The 8,679-nt window shown below is 41.4% G+C and overlaps 1 long non-coding RNA gene across 1 annotated transcript in view; it reads left to right on the top strand.

Moving 5' to 3' along the window:
• Nucleotides 1-7,379: 7,379 nt before the first annotated feature.
• The window catches only part of LOC110292185, an 8,629-nt gene continuing 7,329 nt past the window's right edge, over nt 7,380-8,679 (top strand). Inside the window, exons 1-2 of the long non-coding RNA XR_002377687.2 lie at nt 7,380-7,405; nt 7,632-7,684. This is a non-coding gene — a long non-coding RNA (uncharacterized LOC110292185). The remainder of the gene's footprint in view (nt 7,406-7,631; nt 7,685-8,679) is intronic.

The following is an 8,679-nucleotide window of genomic DNA, read 5'->3' as shown; positions in this document are numbered from 1 at the left end:
TGGCCATCATTAGAAAGAGAGGCCCATTGGTCTTGCAAACTTTAGATGCTTCAGTACAGAGAAACACCAGGGCCAAGAAGTGGGAGTGGGTAGGTAGGGGAGTGTGGGGGGGGAGGGTATGGGGGACTTTTGGGATAGCATTGGAAATGTAAATGAGGAAAATACCTAATAAAAATTTTTAAAAATGTTTATTACATTTTACATATTTATTTGTTTGCTTATAAATTTATTTATTTATTTATTTATTTATTTATTTAGAGAGTGTGTGTGTGTATGTGTGTGTGTGTGTGTGTGTGTGAGAGAGGGAGAGAGAGAGAGAGAAAGTGTGTTCCCACATGTACAAGTTGCAGTACTCTTGTGGGCATCAAAGGACAACTTTCAGGAGTCAGTTTTGTCCTTCTACTATGTGGGCCCCAGTGATTGAGCTTAGACCATCAGGCTTGGGGGCAAGCGCCCCTACCCACGGGACCATCTCGTTTGCCCAAAGGCACAATGCATTTAATATGGTGAGCCATTTGTGGTTTTTCTTTCCTTCCTGTTAAAGAGTACTGAGTCAACCTGACCCAGGACAAGGGATCTCAGGGGACGGCTCAGAAGAACATGTTGCATCTGAGGCAAGGGCACTATCTCTCATTCTTAGAGTTAAGATCTCATCCATAAAGAGCACATCAGATAGAACTTACATTACAGGTTCATTCTCAACATCCCCCAGTGTCACAGCTCAGAGGATCACGGCTGTCTGTGACATTGATTGCAGTAGAGTCCTGGATGAAAGGACAGCAGGGCAGATGCTAAGTACTAATCCAAGAAAATTAGTTTCTCTATGTTGTACCCCTTCTATGTGCCATACACACTGTTTGATGTGTTATAGCTAATCTTCTTCCCAAGAACTTTGTAGCTGATATCATAATTTAAAGAGGAACAAGAACTTGGACCCAGAATCATGAAAGGCTTGCTCAAAGTTACTCAATGACTACTTCAAAGATCTAGGGTTGGAGGTCAAGTCGTTCAAACTCCAGATCTAGCAAGGTTTCATTAATCTCGGTGCCAGTAGCAGACTATCTAAGTGGGTGGGACATGGGAAAAGCAGCTGGAGAAGATGAGGTGGCTGTCTTATACTAAAAGACCAAGAATGAAATTTACTACTAAGTAAAGCCTGCTGATGTTATCTGAATTTGGAGCTGTCTTAGGATTTATTGCTGGGAACTCAGTTACCCCAAGCTATCCCAAGTGCACTTTGATTTTCTCCCCTTTTCTGCTTTTTCCTCTTCCAAGAACATGGCTCACAAGAAAATGCAGCACATGCCCTGAATGCCAAGGCTATGGTGTTGGGTCCCCATTCTTTGGCTAGTGATACAGTTCATCATGCTGTTTTGTGCAGGGCCCTCCTGTTAGTGAGCTACATTTTCCCTCCTCTTCAGTGTTGGGCTTGAACATGTAACTTGTTTTGGATTGTAAGGATCTTGGTCACACAGAAAAGATCAGCAATGCTCTTGAACATTCCTCTTGTCCTCTTGTGTTCCAGGATTTCAGAATAAGAACATGTCCTGGATAGCTGTTTCTTAGAATAAACATAGGTGGGACAGATTTGGAATGAACTTAGAACAGGGAGCCAAGATCAGCTAACCTACAGCCTGAAAAGAGAGTCCAGGTTAGTCAACTATGTACCTACAGACCTATAGTGTAAGAATAAATGACTTTTAATGTACACACACATGCACACACACATACACACACACACATGCTATGCACTAAAATTTAAGGGACATGCAGAAGAAGAACAAAACCACTGTTCTTTTTTTTCCTTTCTGAGTTAGTCAGTAGAGAAAGTCAGAATTGAAGTTCTAGGATGAAGTGGTCTGAATCCATGGTCTGAGTGTGAGGGACAGAATGTTTGGGGGTGTTTACTAGCTGGACCAGGGTGAGCTGCCGGGTGAAAAGTAGAGGGGAGCCCTGCCAGGGCAGGTGTGCTTCTCCAGCCAGCTTTGTAAGCTCCACCCCAGAGGCCCACCAAAGGCTGCCTGTCACTGGAAATGAGCTAAGGGACAAAAGGATAAAGCCGCGGCTCTCTTGGCTCTTAGCCCTACTGCCTCACAAGTGAAGCTAGTGAATTGCTAAAGGTAGCTGTCATGTGGCTAATCGACCTCATTTCACTTCATCTCTTGCTGGATGCTACCTTTAGCTAAATAAGACTGAGGATTTATTAGAAACACTGGTGTATTTTGCTTATGAGGTAATCTGTAGATTAAAGTCATTGGAACAAAGGATTAAAAATGAAGTTGCTTTAGGCACTTTTTTGCCTCAGTCTAGATCATTTGCCCAGTGAAGGAATTACTGCAGAAAGATACTATTCATAGTTTTTCAGGTGGGATTTACTACAATAGTTAATGAAACACATATGAAGTTTATCATGAAATACGCCGGTGTGGGGTGTCTGTCACCCTGAAGGAACTTGGCACTGGTACTGAAGCTCTGCTACATGAAGACAAAGATGATAGCTCCTAGGAGGAAGTTTATTTCAAGAGAGACAATGACTCTGTGGGGTAGGCACCCAGGCTGGTGCTCTAACAGGGCTTGGCTAGAGATGTCCACAGTTATTCCCAGTTTAGGTCATAGATTACTTCACAATACTAAGTCCCACTTATTCACCCGGAGTCCTTGGGCTTCTGACATGGAAAAGTATATGTTCTTGGAGAGGATCCTTCTGCTTTTTCAGCTATGTAAAAGATCCATCTTATGACTGAGTTGAAGTCTCAAAAAGGAACCCCATATTTTTTAGATTTTACAGTCACAGGTTATATGGTAGGTACAACTTTATCAGTGCCCTACAGCCATTTGGTGAGACGAGAGTGGATGGAGTGGAAATCATGATATAAACAGGAAGTACAGTCATTGAAATCCCTCAGCAGGTATTGAGACTAGCTACACAAGCCTAGAGTCCTGCTTACAATTCCTAGGACTCACATAAAGCAAGGGAGAGAACCGACTCTGCAAGATGCCCTCTGAATTCCATACCATGTCATGTGCCACATGTGCTAATATACATTAATAATAAAGTTTACTTTTAGAAAATAAACCAGAACCATTGTATCTTATTGCTTCTCTCCAATTTATGAGACCCCACTATGATCAAGAATTTGCACATGGAAGCAATTAAGCTCTCTTGTTGGAACTCAAAATGTACATGAAATTAAGGGCTGCAATACTACATCCTTGTATACAAGAAATAATCACAGGCTTCCTTGAAACCACACATTTGCCTTTTGGGGCTGAGGCTGGAGGCATGATGTTGACCTAGAATCAAGGTGCTGGTGGGTTGCATGGGTTTTGGAGTCTGGGGGAAAGGTCCTTTTTCATTTCCCAGCTCCCAAGGTTGCCCAGGTTCTCACTGAGCGGCTTCCTCCCATCTCTGAAGTCAGCAGCAGCCAGTGCTGTGTCACTTTGACACCAACTCGCCCACCTCTCTTTTTAGCACTCAGTAACTCTGAGATTGCATGGATTCACCTTATAAACCAGGGTATTTCACCCTGTTATGAGGACTGATTTATAAACTTCCATTTGTAGTGTACCAATAGTACTGTAGGCTTCACTTACAGCTAAAGGTAACTTGAAAATAGATGGTCTCCAGCACCAGATGAGTTATAAAAAGTCTATTGAACAGAAAGTAAGTGGGTTTTGTTCTCTCCCTCTCTCTCTTCTTTCTGTCAGTCAGTCTGTCTGTGTGTCTGTCTCTCTCCCTCTCTCTTTTCTGAAAACAAAACAAAACAAAACAAAACAAAACAAAACAAAACAAAACAAAACAAAACAACCCTCTGTCTCAAGTTTCTGGAATTCCAGCTCTGAGCTCAGCAAATAGCCATGTTTTCAAGCGGTTATCCAGATTCCCACATATCCAATTTTCTCTTCCTTTTTTTCTCCCTTTCATCTATGTGGGCACATACATGTGTATACATGGAAACCAGAGGCCAGTGGGCATATTCGTGTGTATTCATGTAGACCAGAGGTCAATGTGAGATGTTTTCCTCACTTCCATCCATACCTATTTCCTGATCTTACATCCTAACTTGCCCCTGATTCCATGGTCATATTGCTTTTATTGCCATATTTTCTAGAAGAAAAGAAGGAGGAGAAGAATAGGAGGAGTGGAGAAGAAAGATGTTGTCTAATTGACTTCCAGCTTTCATCAGGACAGAGTTTACAAATTTAACATGGCTAGCCATTTTTTTTCTATAACCTGATGGGTTTCAGATTCATCTCACAACACTCCATCTTTGTCACGCTCTCCATGGCAATCTTAAGGAATTGGCATAACAGGGAGACAAGGGAATGAAGGAATGAAGAATGGGTAGATGCTGCTACTCTTACAGGCAAGATGGAAGGTTGTTTGTGCTCACTCTGATGGAGGACTGAACACGCCTTGATTTTATATATCTGAATCAAGGGGGTAGGTTTATTGTATACAGCCAAATAAGGAGGTAGCTTCATGGTATACAGCTAAACAAGGAGACAGAGTTAGTATGTGTTGGGGGAAAAGGTCTTTATGAACTAGCGGTCTCAGGTATCAGTTATCCAAGAGTAGTAGCTGTTGTTGCTAGGGTTTGCACACCCTGGTTAATCATTCATAAACACACATATTTGAATTAGAGTCTCAACCTTCCTAATGCTATGACCCTTTAATACAGTTCCTCATAATGTGACAAACCCCAACCACAAAATTATTTTGTTGCTACTTCATAACTTTAATTTTGCTACTGCTATGAATTGTAATGTAAATCTCTGATCTGTGACCCCTGTGGGTGTTATGACCCACAGGTTGAGAAACACTGGATTAGAGGGAGGCTTTGCCATGCCTCTGAGTCACATCCAGGGGTAGATTTGTCACTCCACACGGTTCCCTAACATAGCCATGCTCACTTCAACAACACATCAGGACTTTGTCTGCCCCTTATACATTAACTCAGAGTTTCTTTGCTCCATACACCTCCTTTCCTCTCTGAGTTCTGATGTCTTAGTCTTACTCTGTTTTCTGTTACTAACCCTCACTACCCACAAGTGGATAAATTGTCGGCGGTACAGGGTTATCTAGCTCACAGTTCTGGAGGCTAGGAAGTCCAAATGTATTTTTGTTTGTCAAGGCCAGTCTTACTGCATCATAGACGTGAAATGTTGAGCCCGAGCAAGATGCTAGCATGGGTTTCTCTCCCCATTCATAAAACCGTTAGTGCTGTTAGAGGGTTCCAGTCATAATTGTGTGTAGTTATTCACCCCAAATCTCCATTTTCTAATATTGTCAAATTATGAATTCAGAGATTTACTTTCCACCATACAAACTTTTAGAACACACATTTCACCACAACGTCGAGAAGCTCTGCGTTTCTTTAGTCTCTCTGTTTTCACACTAGTTCTCTTTGCAAGAACAAGTGAATGCTTTGGAATGCTGAAAATAAAAGGAGTTTTATTTAAATCTCCTTCAGCTAATTTCAACTCTTCTGCATTAGTCTTATCCTTTAGAGAAACAGAACAGATAGCATAAGTATATGAGATTTAGTCCCTTGCTGGCTGTGATCCAGCTAGACTAACAATGGCTGCCCCCCCCCAAAAGAAAAGACAGGCATCCCGGAGTTGTTTATTCCCCTAGGCTGGGTGTCTCAGTTGGTCTTCAGTCTACATTGGGATCCTGAAGAAGTAGGTTCTAATACCAGAGAAGGAATGCCTCAGCAGCAGGATAAATGAACTTCTCAGTAAGAGTTAGGCAAGCAGTTAAAAAGCAAAAGCTTTGTTCTTCTGTGTCTTTTTCTATAGGCTGCTACCTGAAGAAAGCCTATATAAAAGCCTATATATAGCCAAGATTTAGAGTGGGTCACAAGAAACTTCTTCACAGGCATTCCCAGTTGCTTGGATTTTAGCTGATTCCAGATGTAAGTTGATAACCAAGATTAGCCATTATCTCCCCTAACCTTCAGGTACCTTTTATTTTTATTTTTAAAATTGTATTTATTAATAATGTGTGATGATGATGATGATGTGTGTATATGTGTGTGTGCATGTGTGTACACTGGTTAGTTCTGTCAACTTGAGACTAATCAGAGTCACGTGGGATGAGGGAGCCAGAACTAAAGAACTGCCTCCTTCAGACTGGTCTGTAAGTAGGCCTATGAGGCATTTTCTGCACTGATGACTGAAAAAGAAGGGCCCAGCTCATTGGAATTGGTGCCACCCCTAGGGTAGGCTGTCCTAGGTTGTATAAGAATGCTGAACAAGCCGTGGACAACAAACAGGTAAGGACCATGCCCCTGAGGTTTCTGCTTCAAGCCCCTGAATGACTTCCTGTACTAGTTTCCCTTGATGAAATTTAAACTGTAAGATTAAGAAAAACAAAACAAAAAACAAAAAACAAACAAAACACACAAACAAGAAAACCCCTCTTTTCTCTCTAACTTTCTTTTGGTCAGTGTTTTATTATAGCAATAAAAATATGTAAGAGTGCAGACACATGTGCACCACAGTGTATGCGTGGAGTTCAGAGGGCAGCTTTTGGGAGTTAGGTCTCTTTTTTCAGCAGGGGATTTGGGCTGTCCGAGTACACTCAGGTTGTCAGGCTTGCTTGGCAAGCATTCTTACCTGCTAAGCGATCTTGTTAGCCCCGGGAAGCTTTTAGGTAGCACTTAATCCAGATCTGTCCTGAGTTTCCTTTGACACCACAGCACCCTGGATTTCCTCTGTTAAACACACACTGACCTTGGTGGTTCTTTCTTTGATTAGTGCCTTGATTCCATAGTGTACACACTATGGGAATGGGCACAGTGTCTTAGCCAGTTTTAGTTTGATATTCAGCAAATCTATCTATCTATCTATCTATCTATCTATCTATCTATCTATCTATCTATCTATCTATCATCTATCTATCTATCTATCTATCTATCTATCTATCTATCTATCTATCATCTATCTATCTATCTATCTATCTATCTATCTATCTATCTATCTATCATCTATCTATCTATCTATCTATCTATCTATCTATCTATCTATCTATCATCTATCTGTACAAATTGTTCCCTCTGCTCTAAAATCTCATAAAGAAGTCAAGCTATTTCCTATTTTTGCAAGAGACTTGAGTCATTGAATTGAGAATTAGAACCTTGGGTTTAACTTGAATCCTCAGTTTTCCCTTAAATAAATGCCCCTGGTGTTGGTGGAAAAAGAGAACTTTCTGATATCTTATCCTGGTTATCTAAATTTATCTAAATGATACATAAAAACCCGGAGAAAGTTTTCCCAGGACATGTGAATGAGACGACCTTTGTACCGACTGGACAGTGAGTCAGCACCTTTCAGGCACTTTCCCCTGAGGCCTGTGAGCCAATTAAAGACCCAGCCACAATGGTTCCCAGCGTTACTCATGGTGATTCAGACAAGAAGACTAGAGGGTTTGGGTTTACTCCTGTAAAAGTGGGATGACAGCAATATTTCATTCAATGGGGATTTAAGGACAATGCAGAGCAGAAGTAGAAACTGCAATGGGAAGAGCAAAGCTGGAACCTCTCCTCTGGAAGCTTGGAGTTAAATGCAAGTATCATCTGTGCAACAATTTCCCAAATTTACTAACACACTCTATTCTCTTTTCCCAGGAATGATCAGCACAAAGCAGTGTTAAATACAGAAATACAAATTCGGAACACAGGTAAGTCTACTAGTATTGACAGATCTCTGCTTTTGAAGCTGCTGCTTAAAAACATTGCCACTGAGGAAGAATTTGCCACTAACATCAAAGCATGCTACAGTTCCATTTTCCAAATTATTTGAATTTTGTCAAATATTTGTATGGTTAAAAAAAATCTTAAAACAACTCAAAAGTTAAATCCCAAAATTTCCAGTTGTCTGGAAGAAATCAGAATCTAGTCAGTTATTGTGATTGTCAATCATCAACTAGGCTAGATTTTGAACCACCTGGGAGACACACCTCCAGGTATGTTTGTGAAGGGGTTTCCAGAGAGGGTTATCTTGAAGGGAGACTCAACTTGGATGTGGGTGGCATCATTCTATGGGTTGGGGACCTAGACTGACTAAGAGAGAGGAGGAGAAGTTCAGTAACAGCATTCTCCTCTTCCTGTTTCCTGCTTCAGACACAGTGTGAGCAGCCACTTCATGGTCCTGATGCTAGGTCTTGAGCAACTCTTGCCAACACACTTCTGCTGTCATGGTTGATGCTTCCTAAGCTGGGGGCTAAGACAAACCCTTCCTTCAGTTTTTTTGTCAGGTATCTTGACCCAGGAAAGGAAAGTAGCAAATGTAGTTATCACACTACTCACACATCTAGGTATTTCTTTTTTTTAAAAAATTAGATATTTTCTTTATTTACACGTCAAATGTTATCCCCTTTCCTTGTTCTCCCTCCAAAAAGCCCCCATCCTGCCCCCCCACCCGCTCATCAAACCACACACTCTCTTTTCCCCTTCAGAATATTTTTTTATTACGTATTTTCCTCAATTACATTTCCAATGCTATCCCAAAATTCCCCATACCCTCCCCCCAACTCCCCTACCCACCCATTCCCACTTTTTGGCCCTGGCGTTCCCCTGTACTAGGGCATATAAAGTTTGCATGTCCAATGGGCCTCTCTTTCCAGTGATGGCCGACTAGGCCATCTTTTGATACATATGCAGCTAGAGTCAAGAG

The sequence above is a fragment of the Mus caroli genome, chromosome 4 (genome assembly GCF_900094665.2).
Source record: "Mus caroli chromosome 4, CAROLI_EIJ_v1.1, whole genome shotgun sequence".
Lineage (NCBI taxonomy): Eukaryota > Metazoa > Chordata > Mammalia > Rodentia > Muridae > Mus > Mus caroli.
Note: the sequence above shows the minus strand (reverse complement) of the source record. Positions and strands in the feature narration are given on the sequence as shown.